The sequence below is a fragment of the Heptranchias perlo genome, unplaced genomic scaffold (assembly GCF_035084215.1).
Source record: "Heptranchias perlo isolate sHepPer1 unplaced genomic scaffold, sHepPer1.hap1 HAP1_SCAFFOLD_304, whole genome shotgun sequence".
Taxonomy (NCBI): Eukaryota; Metazoa; Chordata; class Chondrichthyes; order Hexanchiformes; family Hexanchidae; genus Heptranchias; species Heptranchias perlo.
Window position 1 is genome coordinate 311,176 of NW_027139316.1, and position 19,116 is coordinate 330,291.

At 43.9% G+C, this 19,116-nt stretch overlaps 1 protein-coding gene and 1 non-coding gene across 3 annotated transcripts in view; one reads left to right on the forward strand and one right to left on the reverse strand.

Annotated features, from left to right (window-relative positions):
- Window positions 1-19,116, reverse strand: part of LOC137311132 (zinc finger protein 850-like) — a 188,931-nt gene that overhangs the window by 151,874 nt on the left and 17,941 nt on the right. The window lies entirely within an intron of this gene.
- Window positions 8,126-8,219, forward strand: trnay-gua (transfer RNA tyrosine (anticodon GUA)). The gene is made up of 2 exons: window positions 8,126-8,162; window positions 8,184-8,219. It is a non-coding gene; the product is annotated as a tRNA-Tyr (tRNA).

Here is a 19,116-nt window from a genome sequence, read left to right on the forward strand (position 1 = left end):
TAATTCAGGACAGACAGCAGGGAATATTGGAGGAAATAACACAGTGTAGGGATAAAATGGATTAATTCAGGACAGACAGCAGGGATTATTGAAGGAAATGGCACAATGCAGTGATAAAATGGATTAATTCAGGACAGACAGCAGGGAATATTGGAGGAAATAACACAGTGTTGGGATAAAATGGATTAATTCAGGACAGACAGCAGGGATTATTGGAGGAAATAACACAGTGTAGGGATAAAATGGATTAATTCAGGACAGACAGCAGGGATTATTGGAGGAAATAACACAGTATTGCGATAAAATGGATTAATTCAGGACAGACAGCAGGGATTATTGAACGAAATGACACAATGCAGTGATAAAATGGATTAATTCAGGACAGACAGCAGGGGTTATTGGATGAAATAACACAGTGCAGGGATAAAATGGATTAATTCAGGACAGACAGCAGGGATTATTGGAAGAAATAACACAGTGTAGGGATAAAATGGATTAATTCAGGACCGACAGCAGGGATTATTGGAGGAAATAACACAGTTTAGGGATAAAATGGATTAATTCAGTACAGACAGCAGGGATTATTGGAGGAAATAACACAGAGTAGGGATAAAATGGATTAATTCAGGACAGACAGCAGGGATTATTGGAAGAAATAACACAGTGTAGGGATAAAATGGATTAATTCAGGACAGACAGCAGGGATTATTGGAGGAAATAACACCGTGTAGGGATAAAATGGATTAATTCAGGACAGACAGCAGGGTTTATTGGAGGAAATAACACAGTGTTGGGATAAAATGGATAATTCAGGACAGACAGCAGGGATTATTGGAGGAAATAACACAGTGTAGGGATAAAATGGATTAATTCAGGACAGACAGCAGGGATTATTGGAGGAAATAACACAGTGTAGGGATAAAATGGATTAATTCAGGACAGACAGCAGGGATTATTGGAGGAAATAACACAGTGACGGGATAAAATGGATTAATTCAGGACAGACAGCAGGGATTATTGGAGGAAATAACACAGTGTAGGGATAAAATGGATTAATTCAGGACAGACAGCAGGGATTATTGGAGGAAATAACACAGTGTCGGGATAAAATGGATTAATTCAGGACAGACAGCAGGGAATATTGGAGGGAATAACACAGTGTCGTGATAAAATGGATTAATTCAGGACAGACAGCAGGGATTATTGGAGGAAATAACACAGTGTAGGGATAAAATGGATTAATTCAGGACAGACAGCAGGGATTATTGGAGGAAATAACACAGTGTAGGGATAAAATGGATTAATTCAGGACAGACAGCAGGGATTATTGGAGGAAATAACACAGTGTAGGGATAAAATGGATAATTCAGGACAGACAGCAGGGATTATTGGAAGAAATAACACAGTGAAGGGATAAAATGGATTAATTCAGGACAGACAGCAGGGATTATTGGAGGAAATAACACAGTGTAGGGATAAAATGGATTAATTCAGGACAGACAGCAGGGATTATTGGAGGAAATAACACAGTGTAGGGATAAAATGGATTAATTCAGGACAGACAGCAGGGATTATTGGAAGAAATAACACAGTGTAGGGATAAAATGGATTAATTCAGGACCGACAGCAGGGAATATTGGAGGAAATAACACAGTGTAGGGATAAAATGGATAATTCAGGGCAGACAGCAGGGAATATTGGAGGGAATAACACAGTGTAGGTATAAAATGGATTAATTCAGGACAGACAGCAGGGAATATTGGAGGAAATAACACAGTGTAGGGATAAAATGGATTAATTCAGGACAGACAGCAGGGATTATTGGAGGAAATAACACAGTGTAGGGATAAAATGGATTAATTCAGGACAGACAGCAGGGAATATTGGAGGGAATAACACAGTGTAGGGATAAAATGGATTAATTCAGGACAGACAGCAGGGATTATTGGAGGAAATAACACAGTGTAGGGATAAAATGGATTAATTCAGGACAGACAGCAGGGATTATTGGAAGAAATAACACAGTGTAGGGATAAAATGGATTAATTCAGGACCGACAGCAGGGAATATTGGAGGAAATAACACAGTGTAGGGATAAAATGGATAATTCAGGACAGACAGCAGGGATTATGGGAGGAAATAACACAGTGTAGGGATAAAATGGATAATTCAGGACAGACAGCAGGGATTATTGGAGGAAATAACACAGTGTAGGGATAAAATGGATAATTCAGGACAGACAGCAGGGAATATTGGAGGAAATAACACAGTGTAGGGATAAAATGGATTAATTCAGGACAGACAGCAGGGATTATTGGAGGAAATAACACAGTGTAGGGATAAAATGGATAATTCAGGACAGACAGCAGGGAATATTGGAGGAAATAACACAGTGTAGGGATAAAATGGATTAATTCAGGACAGACAGCAGGGATTATTGGAGGAAATAACACAGTGTAGGGATAAAATGGATAATTCAGGACAGACAGCAGGGAATATTGGAGGAAATAACACAGTGTAGGGATAAAATGGATTAATTCAGGACAGACAGCAGGGATTATTGGAGGAAATAACACAGTATACGGATAAAATGGATTAATTCAGGACAGACAGCAGGGATTATTGGAGGAAATAACACAGTGTAGGGATAAAATGGATTAATTCAGGACAGACAGCAGGGAATATTGGAGGAAATAACACAGTGTAGGGATAAAATGGATTAATTCAGGACAGACAGCAGGGATTATTGGAGGAAATAACACAGTGTAGGGATAAAATGGATTGATTCAGGACAGACAGCAGGGAATATTGGAGGAAATAACACAGTGTAGGGATAAAATGGATTAATTCAGGACAGACAGCAGGGATTATTGGAGGAAATAACACAGTGTAGGGATAAAATGGATTAATTCAGGACAGACAGCAGGGATTATTGGAGGAAATAACACAGTGTAGGGATAAAATGGATTAATTCAGGACAGACAGCAGGGAATATTGGAGGAAATAACACAGTGTAGGGATAAAATGGATTAATTCAGGATAGACAGCAGGGAATTTTGGAGGAAATAACACAGTGTAGGGATAAAATGGATTAATTCAGGACAGACAGCAGGGATTATTGGAGGAAATAACACAGTGTAGGGATAAAATGGATTAATTCAGGACAGACAGCAGGGAATATTGGAGGAAATAACACAGTGTAGGGATAAAATGGATTAATTCAGGACAGACAGCAGGGATTATTGGAGGAAATAACACAGTGTAGGGATAAAATGGATTAATTCAGGACAGACAGCAGGGAATATTGGAGGAAATAACACAGTGTAGGGATGAAATGGATTAATTCAGGACAGACAGCAGAGATTATTGGAGGAAATAACACAGTGTAGGGATAAAATGGATTAATTCAGGACAGACAGCAGGGATTATTGGAGGAAATAACACAGTGTAGGGATAAAATGGATTAATTCAGGACAGACAGCAGGGACTATTGGAGGAAATAACACAGTGTAGGGATGAAATGGATTAATTCAGGACAGACAGCAGGGAATATTGGAGGAAATAACACAGTGTAGGGATAAAATGGATTAATTCAGGACAGACAGCAGGGATTATTGGAGGAAATAACACAGTGTCGGGATAAAATGGATAATTCAGGACAGACAGCAGGGAATATTGGAGGAAATAACACAGTGTAGGGATAAAATGGATTAATTCAGGACAGACAGCAGGGATTATTGGAGGAAATAACACAGTGTGGTGATAAAATGCAATGGATGTTGTGAAGATGGATTGTTAAAAAGTGTTTGATAAGATGCCGGGCAGGAGGCTTGTTGATCAGATTAAAGCTCACAGTATTACAGGGAGTGGGTCAGTGTGGATGGGAAGTTTGATAATGGGCAGAGTCGTGGTTCATGGATGTTTTTCAGACTGTGGGGATGTGAACAGTGGTGTCCCCCAGGGGCAGTGTTGGGACCATTGCTCTTCTCAATACAGAGCAATGACCTGGGATTGGGTACAAGGGCATAAAATCAACATTTCCTGACAACACCAAGATAGGGAGCATTAAGAACAGTGAAGAGGAATGTTAGCAACTTCCGTGTGACATCGCAACATTAGGAACAGGAGTAGGCCATTCAGCCCCTCGATCCTGTTCCACCATTCAGTGCGATTGGTGTCAGTGAGAATGGGGTTGGTTTATATCAGGCAGAATGAGATTGGTATCAGTGACGGTGGGATTGTTTTTTATCAGACAGGAGGAAATTGATGTCAGTGACTGTGGGGTTGGTTTTTTCAGACAGGAGGAGATTGGTGTCAGTGACTGGTGTTTTTTTTATCAAAGTGGAGGAGATTGGTGTCAGTGACTGGGTTCAGGAATTGGAAATAGTCATTTAGCCCCACAATCCTGCTCCACCATTCAATTAGATCAGGACTAATCTGTACCACAACTCCATTTACTCGCCTTTGCTCCATATCATCTTCAGCTGCTTCATCAATGACCTTCCCTCCATCATAAGGTCAGAAATGGGGATGTTCGCTGATGATTGTTCAGTGTTCAGTTCCATTCGCAACCCCTCAGATAATGATGCAGTCCGTGCCCGCATGCAGCAAGACCTGGACAACATCCAGCCTTGGACTGATAAGTGGCAAGTAACATTCGGGCCAGACAAGTGCCGGGCAATGACCATCTCCAACAAGAGAGAGTCTAACCACCTCCCCTTGACATTCAAAGGCATTACCATCGCCAAATCCCCCACCATCAACATCCTGGTGGTCCTCATTGACCAGAAACTGAACTGGACCAGCCATATAAATACTGTGGCTTCAATCGCAGGTCAGAGGCTGGGTATTCTGCGGCAAGTAACTCACCTCCTGACTCCCCAAAGCCTTTCAACATCAACAAGGCACAAGTCAGGAGTGTGATGGAATACTCTCCACTTGCCTGGATGAGTGCAGCTCCTACAACACTCAAGAAGCTCGACACCATCCAGGACAAAGCAGCCCGTTTGATTGGCACCCCATCCACCACCCTAAACATTCACTCCCTTCACCACCGGTGCACAGTGGCTGCAGTGTGTACTATCCACAGGATGCACTACAGCAACTCGCCAAGATTTCTTCGACACATATCCCAAACTCGTGATCTCTACCATCTAGAAGATCAAGATCAGCAGGCATATGGGAACAACACCACCTCTCCAATTCACACACCATCCCGACTTGGAAATATATCGCCGTTCCTTCATCGTCGCTGGGTCAAAATCCTGGAACTCCCTTCCTAACAGCACTGTGGGAGAACCTTCACCACACGGACTGCACCAGTTTAAGAAGGCGGCTCACCGCCAGCTTCTCGAGGGCAATTAGGGATGGGCAATAAATGCTGGCCTCGCCAGCGACGCCCACATCCCATGAACGAATTTTTTAAAAATCCCTTGCAACGCTCACACAACAAAAACCTTTCAATCTCAATGATGAAAATTTCAGTCGAGCCCCAGCATCCACAGCCTTCCAGGGAAGTGAGTTTGTAATCTCCACAACACTTTGTGTCAAAAATTGCTACCTTATTTTGCGCATAAATGACCCAGCTCTAATTTTAATGTTATCAAGAAGGTGGCAGATGGAGTATAATGTGGGGAAATGTGAAATTATTCACTTTGGTAGGAAGAATAGAAAAGCAGAATATTATTTAAAAGATGAGAGATTAAGAATTATTGGTGTTCAGAGGGATTTGGATGTCCTTGTACACGGATCACATAAAGTTAACATGCAGATCCAGCAAGCAATTAGGAAAGCAAATAGTACGTTGGCCTTTATTGCAAGGGGTTTGGAGAATAAGAGTAAGGAAGTCTTGCTGCAATTATATCGGGCTTTGGTGAGGCCACACCTGGAGGATTATGTACAGTTTTGGTCTCCTTACCTGAGGAAGGATATACTTGATTAGAGGGGGTGCAATGAAGGTTCACTAGATTGATTCCTGGGATGAGAGGTTTGTTGCATGTGGAGAGATTGGGCCGAATGGCCCTATATTGTCTGAAGTTTACAAGAATGAGAGGTGATCTCATTGAAACGTCAAAAATTCTTCGAGGGCTTGATAGGGTAGAGGCTGTTTCCCCTTGCTGGAGAGTCGAGAACCAGGGGGCATAGTCTCAGGATAAGAGTTCGGCCATTTAGGACTGAAATTAGGAAATATTTCTTCACTCAGAGGGTTGTCAATCTTTGGAATTCTCTACCCCAGAGGGCTGTGGATGCTCAGTCATTGAGTATATTCAAGAATGAGATCGAGAGATTTTTGGACACCAAGTGAATCAAGGAATCGGGCAGGAAAGTGGAGTTAAGGTAGAAGATCAGCCATGTTCTTACTGAATGGCAGAGCAGGCTCGAGGGGCCGTATGGCCCACTCCTGCTCCTATTTCTTATGCCCTCTTGTTCTGGATTCCCCTCCAGAAGAAATCATTTCTCTGAATCTACCTTATTGAATCCCTTTATTATTTTAAACACCTCGATGAGGTCACATCTCAATGTTCTAAACTCATGGGAATAAAAACCAGGTTTATGCCACCCGTCCTCATAATTTAACCCTTTTAACCCCGGCATCATTCTGGTGAATCTGCACTGTACCTTTTCTAAGGCCGATTTATCTCTCCCTCGGTTCGGTGCCCAGTTCTCCAGGTGGGGTCTGACCAAGGTTCATTACAACTGAAGCATCACTTCTGTATTCCAACCCCACTCAAGATAAAGGTCAACATTCAATTAGACTTGTTGATTATTGTCAAGATTTGTAAGGAATTTGCAAAGGATTCGAGGGGATCTTAGAGTTGGGATTTTTCTTTATTCTGTCCACTCAAGGAGTTTGATAACAGACTTACTCCTTTGAATTTAGTGCTGGATTATTGGGCCGTGATGTGTTTACTTGTTTGCATTTTGTTAAATACATTTGCTGAGTGTATTTAAATTGAAGACGAGATTCCCAGGCCTGATGCTCTATTCACACATCGAAGGTGAGAGAGATGCTGTGGGACACACGATAAGTCCAGCAGCTGAAAGTGATTCACAGACTGGGTTTTGTGTTTAGTGATCCCGGGTACATTACTGATACCTTCCCTGGATCCCAAGGCTGGGAGAGGCACTCGGGAAGGACCGGGGAGCTGGGACTTGGCCATGACAGTAATTGAAGGTATGAGAACTGAAATAATCTGCAGTGAGAAAGGAGAAAAGGCAGAATAATCGGTAATGAGGACATCAATTAGTCTCTTATCTTGAATTCATCAAGTAATTGACCCATTCTGTTTGAAACAAAGTTGATTTATTTGACATCGATCCAGAATATTGAATTTCAGCCCAGTTATAGCGGTTATTAACATCAGCAGAAACAAATCCCAACTTCCAGAATGATGTTCTGCTGCTGAAACCCTCATCCGTGCCTTTGTTTACCTCCAGACTCGACTATTCCAATGCTCTCCAGGCCCGGCCTTCCACTTTACACCCTCCGTAAACTTGAACCCACAATCTCCAGATCAATAATCAGTCCCATTATTCATTGTGTCACTGGCCCAGGCTGTGGAGAACACGGAGCAGCTCCCACTCCCACAGCACTGCGGTATGAGCAGGTACCGAGTCAGCCTCAGTCATGAGCACTGGAATCCACGAGTCCGGGTGTGTCAAAGGTGCACGGTGAACAATCACCAAAGTGAAACATTTTTGCCGCTTCCATTCGATACCTCAGCTGGTCGAGCGACAAGACTGTCGTGGAAAATAAGACAAAGTCATCCTTCCGTCATTTGTTCAATTCCTGCTCGAAGGAGAACGCGTGATTTTGCAATAAGCAGCAATTAGTTCAAGGTCGCTGTCTGAACTTTACAGGCACCTCACAGATTAACATGTTGCCATGAAGGCACAGGACGTCTCTTTTCCTTTCTCAAACCTGAAAACTTTCTGTGTCTGCCCAAACAAGGCTGCTCTGCCTCTGCTCACCAGCAGGGAGCGCTTTTGAGCAGCAATACTTCAAAACACTCAGCTCTCGCTTTCAGGCAAAAGAAGTCTTCGATCAGCACCGGACTCCACGAGTCTGAACGTGTCAACAGGCGCACGGTGAACAATCACCAAAGACAGCACTGTTTATCACTTCCCTTCGATAGCTCAGCTGGTAGAGCGGAGGACTGTAGTGAATAAAACAAAATAAAGTCATCCTTAGGTCGCTGGTTCAATTCCGGCTCGAAGGAGTGAGTGTGATTTTGGAATAAGCAGCAATTACCTCAAGGTCACTCTCTGAACTTCACAGGCAGCTCACAGATTAACATGTTGCCACTCAGGCACAAGACGCCTCTTCTCCTTTCCAAAACCTTGAAGCTTTCTGTGTCTGCCCGAGCACGGCTGTTTCACTCGAGCATTTCCCTCTGCTCACCAGCAGGGAGTGCCTTTGAGCAGCAACACTTCAAATCGCCCTCAATTTCAGGCAAAATGGTCTTCGATCAGTCAGTCAGTCAGGGCTCTCGCTGCTCCTCGAGCTCGGGCGGCTGTTGCTTTCCGGTGACCTCGTCTTCCTTCCGAAGGCTCGGGCTCTTCTCAGCATCACTCATGATTACTGCGGCTTCCCGTTCTGCTGTTCCTCACTTGCTGATGCTCGATACCGCCGATTGGAGCAAAGTATTTAATATATTCAGGGAGCGGCAACCCAAGGCAAGATTTCTCTGCTGGTCTTGGAGCAGCTTGAAGGCGAGTGTGAGGCAGGAACTGTGAGGGGCGATTTACAAACAGCAAACGAGGAATTAGCTCAACTGGTGGAGCGCTCACTTGGCCTGTGAGAAGTCGCGGGATCGTTTATTATATTCTCCACTCACCGTTTGTCTTGGGGCAATTATACAGAAACAAGAGTGTTGTCAGTGAGTCCATCGCCCATGGACTTCCTAAACTCCACTGTGTGTTTGGGAACAGAGAGATCAAGGGGCAGCAAATCTTTTGATGTGCTGCAGTAAGCAAAAGTTCTTGATTTTGCGATGCAGCAAAGATGGAAAGATGAGGTGAGAGATGGAAAAAAAGCTTCGTAATCCTTGATGCCTTCTCTGAAGATTGAATTCAGGACCTTCAGATTATGACACTGATGCACTGCTTGCTGCACTGAGAAGGCACTTACCAGGTATGGAGCCAGGCAGCACCACCAAGTAGGACAGCTTGCAAGGTATTGAATGCCATAAAATTTTGCATAAAAAAATCCAAGCCAGGTAGGAATCGAACCTAATGCGTTATCCATTGCACCACTGGCCCAGATTATAACGAATTAGTAGCAGTGGGAGGCAGTGGGCATGGCGGAGGTACTAAATAAATACATTGCATCTGTCTTTCCCAAGGAAGAAGACGCTGCCAGAGTGTCAGTAAAGGAAGATGTTGCAGAGATACTGGATAGGCTGAAAATTCATAAAGAGGAGGTACTGGAAAGGCTGGCTGTGCTTAAAGTAGATCCGTCATCTGGTCCGGATGGGATGCATCCTCGGTTGCTGAGGGAAGTAACGGTGGAAATTGCAGAGGGACTGGCAAAAAACCTCCAAACATCCTTAGATATGGGGGTGATGCCAGAGGACTGGAGAATTGCAAATGTTACACCCCTGTTCAAGAAAGGGTGAAAGAAAAAATCCAGCAACTACTGACCAGTCAGTTTAACCTCGGTAGTGGAGAAAGTTCTAGCAACGATAACCCGAGACAGAATTAGCAGTCAATTGGACAAGGATTAGGGAAAGCCAGCACGGATTTGTTAAAGGCAAATCGTGTTCAATTAAATTGATACAGTTTTTTGACGAGGTAACAGAGAGTAGATGAGGGCAATGCAGTTAATGTGGTGTGTATGGACTTCGAAAAGGCATCAGATAAAGTGCCGCATAATGGGTTTGTCATCAAGATTGAAGCCCATGGAATAAAAGGGGCAGTAGCAGCATGGATACAGAATTGGCTAAATAACAGGAAACAGAGTGTAGTGGTGAACGGTTGTTTTTCGGAATGGAGGGAGGTGTACAGTGGTGTTCCCCAGGGGTCGGTGCTGGGACCACTGCTTTCCTTGATATACATTAATGACTTGGACTTGGGGATACAGGGCACAATTTCCAAATTCTTGCTACCAAAATGCTCCACTTCACTGTCATCTGCATTAAAATTCATTGGCCAATTATACACCCATTTTGCAAGTTTATTGATGTATTTTGTATTTGGTCGCAATCTTCATCAATATTATCCAAACTCCACCCCACCCCGCCAATCTGGTGTCATCTGTAAATTTTGAAATTGTACTTCCGATTCCCGAGTCCAATTCATTGATGTGAATTGTGAACAGTGGTCCCAGAACCAATCCTTGTGGAGCCCCACTTTCCACCTTATACAGTGTGAGTCGCTACAATTAACCCCACTCTCTGTTTTAGAGCAGGAGTCAAGAGAAACTTCTTTACATAGGGAGTAGGCAGTCTGTGGAATTCACTTCCACGGTTAGTGTTTGGGGCACACAGTTCTGTAATGACAAGTGGTCCTCATGTTTTTATCCAAGACAGGCCTCAGCCCAGTCATTTACTCTAAATGTTGGTGCAATAGTTCAAGCTCAGAGGTGCCAGGTATCGGGAGCAGCAGTAGCTGTAAATAAAATCTAAATGTAAGTTAAATACCAATACAGTTCATCTTCATCTATTTCTAGTTTAATAACTTTTGCTGAATGTGGCCCAGGCCAAGTGCCAGGATATCGGGTCAGGTTCACCATAGGAAATGAGTTTGACATCCCTGAGATAGACAATGTGAACCGGATTACCCTCATCCACGAACCCAGCAACTTCTTCAAAAAACTCAAGCAAGTTTGTAAGACATCATTTTCTTTCCCAGAAGCCGTGTTGAGTATCTCTAATGGCCCCTTCTCTTTCCCCGTGATCATAAACAGCATCTCTTAGGATCCCTTCAAGCATCTTCCCTCTGATCGAGGTCACACTGATGGGCCTGCCATTCCCCGGCTCTGATTTGTCCCCTTTAATGAAAATGGGAACTACATGAGCTCCCTTCCAATCTCAGGGGACAATCCCTGACTCTATTGAGCTGTTGAAGATACAGGCAAGGGGCTCACAGAGCACCCGTCCCATCTCTTTAAACACCCGGGGGTGGATATCATCTGGACCTGGAGCACAATGCATTTTGAGAGTTCATATTTTATCCAAAGTGACATCCCTTTCTATTTTAATATTTATGATGTTATTGTTGACAGCACATCCCACAGCTGCAATCTGAGCCTCATCCACAGGAGTGTAGACTGATGAGAAATAGTCATTCAACAGCTCTGCCATAGCCCGGGAATCTGTCCTGAACTGTCTTTCAGTGGCCCTAAAGCATCTTTAATGGTCTTCTGACTCCTGACGTAGCTGGAAAGACATTTGCTATTATTCTCAGAATTGGGCACCATCTTCTTTTCCAAAGATCTCTGAGCTTCTCTAATGGCTGCTTTTGTCTCCCTCGATTGTGGGTGATATTTGACCCAATTCTCCTGTAAACTGAATTCATCCTGATCCGATCTGGGTTAAATGTAAGACAGTTCGGGGAGTCAGGAATCATTCACCGCTGGACCCACACTGAGAGGTAAAACCCCAGACGGTTCCTTAGTAAGGATTCCTCTGGTACCTCAGCATATCTTTGTCAACTATCTTACAGTCCACTCCTGGAGGCCCCACTCCCTGAGCCTGCAACCTTCAGCAGGGTCAGTGGTGGAGTTCCGCAGTGGGAGTGATCCCAGAGTAACTGTCGGGATCGCTCCCACCCTGTGGATGGTCCGGATCGTGTATTTTTAGTGATCCTGGTGTCTAACACGCACACATCAATAAAACCGGGAATTCTGGAAACACACTGCAGGTCCTTCTTTATCTGGAGATCGAATGACTGTTGTATAATTGTACCAGCAGTTAACAGGCTCCTGGGAACTCCTCCCTCTGCTATTTTAATTCAGACTTTAACCCATTTATTTTAAGCGGGTTTATTTTAAATGAGTTAACGCCTGCCTTAAATGGTAGACTCAGGACTGTCACACAAACAGGTTAAATCTTCATAGAATAATTACCACAGTCATTTTTAGACTGGACGCCGCACGGTGACTTTGCTGTCAGTGAAGAGAGACGAGAAAGACCAAAGTGCCGTTTGCCCCTCTCAGTGTGGCCCTGAAGGACTGTGTCCAGGCTGAAGTTCTGTTCCCACCGGACGATCCTCCCCCCAGATTGTCCTTTCTGAGCTCCAGTCAGGTGATGCTAAACACTCAGGTGGGAAAGACCAAAATCTACAACAAGGTGTTTAAAACAAAGCTGATTTATTTCACAAATATCCAGAATATTAAACTCCAGCCCAGTTATAGGGGTTATTAACATCAGGAGGAACAAACCCCAACTGTCAGAATGAACATGGTTCAGTCCTGGATGTGATTAACAGCAGAATCCAACCCCTGCAGTCATATGTGAACTCGCTGGTGTCTCAGCACGTGTGATGACTGAGTGAATCCCTTCCCACACACGGAGCAGGTGAACAGTCTCTCAACCAATGGGCATGCGTTGATGTGTCAGCAGTTCATTTCTGCTTCTAAAGCTCTTCTCACAGTCACTGAGTTAAAAGGTCACTCAATAGTGTGAACAAGTGGATGTGTCAGAAGGTGGGATGAATTAGTGAATCCCTTCCCACACACGGAGCAGGTGAACAGTCTCTCCCCAGTGTGAGTGCGTCGATGTCTCAGCAGATCATTTCTGATTTTAAATCTTTTCTCACAGTCAGAACATTTAAAGGTCTCTCTTCAGTGTGAACTCGCTGGTGTGACAGAAGGAGGGATGACCGAGTGAATCTCTTCTTTCACACAGAGCAGGAGAACGGCCTCTCCCAGTGTGGGTGCGTTGGTGTCTCATCAGATCAATTTTGCTTTTAAACCTTTTCTCACAGTCAGAACATTTAAAAGGTCGGTCATCGGAGTGAACTCGCTGGTGTGTCAGCAGGTGTGATGTCCGAGTGAATCCCTTCCCTCACACGGAGCAGGTGAACGGCCTCTCCCCAGTGTGAACTCGCTGGTGTTTCAGCAGGGTGGATGATCGAGTGAATCCCTTCCCACACACGGAGCAGGTGAACGGCCTCTCCCCAGTGTGACGGCATCGATGAGTTTCCAGCTGTGCCGGACAATTGAATCCCTTCCCACAGTCCCCACATTTCCACGGTTTCTCCGTGGTCCGGGTGTCCTTGTGTCTCTCCAGGTTGGACGATCAGTTGAAGCCTCGTCCACACACAGAACACGTGTACGGTTTCTCCCCACTGTGAACGGTGCGGTGTTTTTTCTGGCTGTGTAACTGGTTAAAGCTCTTTCCACAGTCAGTGCACTGGAACACTCTCACTCGGGTGTGTGTGTCTCGGTGCTTTTCCACTCACACTGGTGTTTGAAATCTTCTCCCACGGATAGAACAGACAAACATTTCTCCTTCCACATTCAAAGGCCGATGATATTCAGGTCCTGATGAATCGAGTGACTCTGTCAGATCTTGACGTGATCTTTGGTTTGAGTTTCCCTCTGTAAATCCTCCCCTGTAAAAGGAGTTTATTAAAGTTATCACTGTAAGTACAGGATAGAAATTCAGATCAGATAAATCGACTTTCAATGGAACATTATTTCCTCTCCCATTCCTCAAAGCTGTAAATCCCCGTCCCACACACTCTCCCTCCTCCCTGTGCTGAAATCCAAACCCATCGCATCATCTTTCAGTGGGCCGAAACCATAAGTGAAAGTGTGAGAGTGTGTGAGAGAGTGAGTGAGAGAGTGAGTGTGAGAGAGTGAATGTGAGAGTGTGAGTGAGTGTGAGCACAGCAGTGGGCTCGGTGTGGAGAATGAAGTGGGGCAGGTGGAGCATGTTTCAGTGGGGCAGCAGTGATCATAATCACATTTGGTTTAGAACAGTTATGGAAAAGGACAGGGGACAGTCAAATGTGAAAATTCTTAACTGGAGGAGGACTAATTCCAGTGAGTTAAAAAGGGATCTTGTCCGTGTGGATTGGAATCAAAAATTGTCAGGCAGAACAGTAATTGAACAATGGGAGGCCTTCAAGGAGGAGTTGGTTTGGGTGCAGAGTGGACAGATTCCCACGAGGAGGAAAGGAACAGCATCCAAAGCTCGAGCTCCCTGGATGACTGAAGATATAGAGATCACCATTGCTCCTTCATTTACAGACGCTCCCTGACCGATCACCATTTCTCCTTCATTTACAGACGCTCCCTGACCGATCACCATTTCTCCTTCATTTACAGACGCTCCCTGACCGATCACCATTTCTCCTTCATTTACAGACGCTCCCTGACCGATCACCATTTCTCCTTCATTTGCAGACGCTCCCTGACCGATCCCCATTTCTCCTTCATTTACAGACGCTCCCTGACCGATCCCCATTTCCCCTTCATTTACAGACGCTCCCTGACCGATCACCATTTCTCCTTCATTTACAGACGCTCCCTGACCGATCCCCATTTCCCCTTCATTTCCCGGCGGGTAGTGAGGGGGGGATAATGTTCACTGTTTTATATTCGGGTCTGGGCCCGCACTCGGGGTTTGTAAAGCCTGAGCCTGGGCCTGAGCCCGGACCCGGGCCCCGGGGTTTATTGAGCCTCTTGCTCCGATCCTCTGACCTGCACCGAACGCGCTCCTCCCGCAGCCTCGACTGGCCGCGCATGCTCAGGACACACTGACCGGTAATGAGTCACGACTGCGCCTGCGTGCTGGGCTCCACTGATTCAGATAGGGCACAATCTGAACCGCGCTGCATGCTGGGTGATGCAGCCGCCATTGATGATCTTAATATCAGGACGAAAAACAAAGACATTGGAAGCAGGGAGAGCGCGTTTGGACCAAGGATAATAAAATAAACTGAAAGCCCAGCCCTTCGTGCCATTTAAACCGGCACAAACACACAGCATAGAAGCACCCCCCCCAACTTTGGTGAACTCCAGATAATATTTTTTCATTAACTTTTATTAATTTCGTTTTATTAATTGTTGCAACTGAAGGGTTCAATTAATGTTTATTTTCTAACTGCACCACAGGACCGTCAGTTTCACCATTAACCCCGCCCTGGTGATTAAGGAGATATCCGGACCAATAGGAGCAGTAGGAATTTATCGGAATTTCCAGTCATGAGTGGGGTGCCGCAGCGATCAGTGCTGGGGCCTCAACTATTTACAATATATATTAATGGCTTGGATGAAAGAACAGGGTGTCTTGTGGCCAAATTTGTTGATGAAAGGTGGAAAAGCAAGTTGCGATAAGGACACAACTTGTCTGTAAAGAGATATTGACAGGTTAAGCGGATGGGCAAATAATTGGTGGATGGAATATAATGTGGGAAAATGTGAAGTCATCCACTTTGGGAGGAAAAATAAAAAAACAAAATATTATTTGAATGGAGAAATACTACAAAATGCTGCGGTACAGAGGGACCTTGGTGTCCTCGTACATAAAATATAAAAAGTCAACATACAACTGCAGCAGGTAATCCGGAAGGCAAACGGAATATTGGCCTTTATTTCTAGCAGGATGGAGTATAAAAGCAGGGAAGTCATGCTACAACTCTACAGGGTGCTGGTGAGACCACATCTGGAGTACTGCGTACAGTTCTGGTGACCTTATTTAAGGAAGGGCATACTTGCATTGGAGGCAGTTCAGAGAAGGTTCACGAGGTTGATTCCGGGTATGGAAGGGTTGTCTTATGAGGAATGATTGAACAGGTTTGGTCTGTAATTATTGGAGTTTAGAAGAATGAGAGGAGATCTTATTGAAACATACAAGATTCTGGGGGGACTCGACAGGGTAGATGCTGAGAGGATGTTACCCCTCATGGGGGAATCTAAAACTAGGGGGTATCGTCTCAGAATAAGTGGTCGCCCGTTTAAGACGGACATGAGGAGGAATTTCTTCTCCCAGAGGGTTGTGAATCTTTGGAATTCTTTACCCCAAAAAGCTGTGGAGGCTGAGTCATTGAATACATTCAAGGCTGAGTTGGAAAAAAATTTTGATTCGCAAGGGAGTCAAAGGATATGGGGAAAGGGCGGGAAAGTGGAGTTGAGGTAAACATCAGATCAGCCATGATCTCATTAAATGGCGGAGCAGACTCGAGGGGCCGAATGGCCTACTCCTGCTCCTATCTCTGATGATCTTATGGTCTTATGGTAAATTGACTGGAGGGATGAGAGAACAGTTGGTCCTCCAACCAATCGGAGTGTGAGAGGGGCGGGAGTTGCGGCACCGAATGGGCGGGTCTAAGCCCAGATGTCCGTCATTGACTGAAGCATCATTTAAAAAAAATAATTTATCTTCAGCTCCAGGAGAAAACACGACCTTTCTGTTGTGGCTTGAAACAGATTAAACCAGATGAGGTGGAGCAAACATTTCAACATTTGTTGGAAAAACACATTAATTAAGAATAGCCAACATGGATTATTTGAGATAACTCGAGTATACTGATAAAGGGGATGTAGTGGATGTTGTGTTGATGGATTGTGAAAAGGTGTTTGATAAGGTGCCGGACAGGAGACTTGTTGATAAAATTAATACCCACGGTATTAAAATGAATGAGGCAGTGTGGATAGGAAGTTGTGTAAAGGGCAGAAAACAGAGAGTAGTGGTTAATGGATGTTCTTCAGACTGGAGGGATGTAAACAGTGGTGTCCCAGGGTCAGTGTTGGGACCATTGCTCTTCTCAATATAGAGAATGATCTGAGCTTGGGTATGTGGGACACAAGGTGAAAATCTATAGGTGACGCCAACATTGGCAGCGTGGGGAACTGGGAAGAGGAGTCAGTGACTTCATTGTGACGTCCACAGGTTAGTAAATGGGCAGGTGAAATTTAACGCAGAGAAATGTGACGTGATGCATTTTGAGAGGAAGAAAAATGAGATGAAATGTAAACTAAATGGTCAAAGTTTAAAATTAGAGGAGCAGAGAGACTGTTAATTAGACTCATAGAATCAAAGAAATTGATGGCACAGAAAGAGGCCATTCGGCCCATCGTGTCTGTGCCGGCCGAAAAAGAGCTATCCAGCTTAATCCCACTTTCCAGCTCTTGGCCCATAGCCTTGTAGCTTCTGGCAGTTCAAGTATTCTTCAAATGCGATGAGGGTGTCCGCCTCAACCACCCTTTCAGGCAGTCAGTTCCAGACCCCCACAACCCTTGGGTGAAATAATTTCTCCTCAGTTCCCCACTAAACCTTCTATCAATCACTTTAAATCTGTTAAATCTATGCCCCTAGTTATTAACCTCTCTGCTAAGAGAAGTGGGTCCTTCCAATCCACGCTATCTGGGACCCTCATAATTTTGTTCACCTCAATTAAATCTGCCTTCAGTCTCCTCTGTTCCAAAGAAAACAACCCCAGCCTATCCAATCTTTCCTCATAGCTAAAATTCTACAGTCCAGGCAACATCCTTGTAAATCTTTCTTGCCTTGTGTATAAAATGTCTGCTATTTGAAAGTCGTGACATTGATCAAAGTCCACGTTAAGTTTTCTTGCCATTAGTATCAAGATTTGGAAAAGATCTGCTGCCTGATACTTTAAATATTGCCGACCTTTAACTATAGCTCACAATGTCTGAACAGTCACTGTTATCATTATCCTTTTATGTGTCTCCTTGAGCTCCATCTCCTTAACAGCACAAGCTGATCACAGCAATGTTTTCTTCAAAAGGAATCCCAGTGTGAAAAAATGGACAATTTCAAAGCGAAGCATCATATGCAGGGTTGGAAGGAAAGTGCGAGTCGACATAATGGGCTTGGATCAGTGATCTCTTGAGCATGAAAACATTCATTATCTGAAAGAAGCACGGAGATGAGATTTTTGTCTATATTTATCAGTATTGAAAAGAAGCAGGGAGTTGAGATACTTTTGTCTATTCATCCTGCTATCTACAAAATCCTTCGCCTCTCAATGCCCAGCACCTTTCGTTCCAATTCTTTGCTCTGCAGGGAAGTCTTGGTTTCATTAATTCTCCGTGTTTTCACAAACATCTAATTCACCTCGCAGATCTGGCCGTGTCTTCTACTTATAAATCATCCCATCGTGTTGACATCATGTTAGCAACTCAAGATAAGCTGTTTTATGTTGATGGAATGCATTCGAGTCAGTTTTCTAGATCAATATGTCGAGGAATCAACAAGGGAACAGGCTATTTTAGATCTAATATTTTGTAATGAGACAAGGTTAATTAGTAATCTTATAGTAATCTTATTGTAAATGATCCTCTGGGGAAGAATGATCATAATATGATAGAATTTCACATTGAGTTTGAAAGTTTGAGAGTGATGTCATTAAGTCGGAAACTAGGGTCTTAAATTTAAACAAAACCAATAATGTAGTTATGAGGATTGAGTTGGCGAAGGTAGTTTGGGAAATTAGATTTAAAATATGATGATAGATAAGCAATGGCGAACATTTAAAGAAATAATTTATAATTCCTCAACAAAATTACATTCCCTTGAGGGTTAAAAACTCCACCGGAAAAGTGGTCCAACCTTGGTTAATTGGAGAGATTAATGATATTTTAGGTTAAAAGAGGCTTATAATGTTGCCAAAAAGAATAGTAAGCCTGAGGATTAGGAGAGTTTTAGAAATCAGCAAAGGATGACCAAGAAATTGATAAATATGTATAAAGGAAGAGATTAGCGAAAGTCAACATGGGTCCCTTGGAGACAGAGACAGGAGAATTTATAATGGAGAATAAGGAAATGAAAGAGACGTTAAACAAGTATTTTGTATCTGTCGTCACAGTAGAGGACACAAAAATCATACCAGAAGTATTGGGGAACCAAGGTTCTGATGAGAGTGAGGAACCTAAAGCAATTAAGATTAGTAAAGGAAAAGTACCGGAGAAATTAATGGGACTAAAAGCTGACAAATTCATTGGACCTGATGGCCTACATCCTAGGGTTTTAAAAGAGGTGGCTGCAGAGACAGTGGATGCACTGGTTTTATCTTCCACAGTTCCCATGATTCTAGAAAGGTCCTCATGGATTGGAAGGTACCAAATGTAACCCCTCTATTCAAGAAAGGAGGGAGAGAGAAAACAGGGAACTACAGGCCCTTTAGCCTGACAATAGTAGGAGG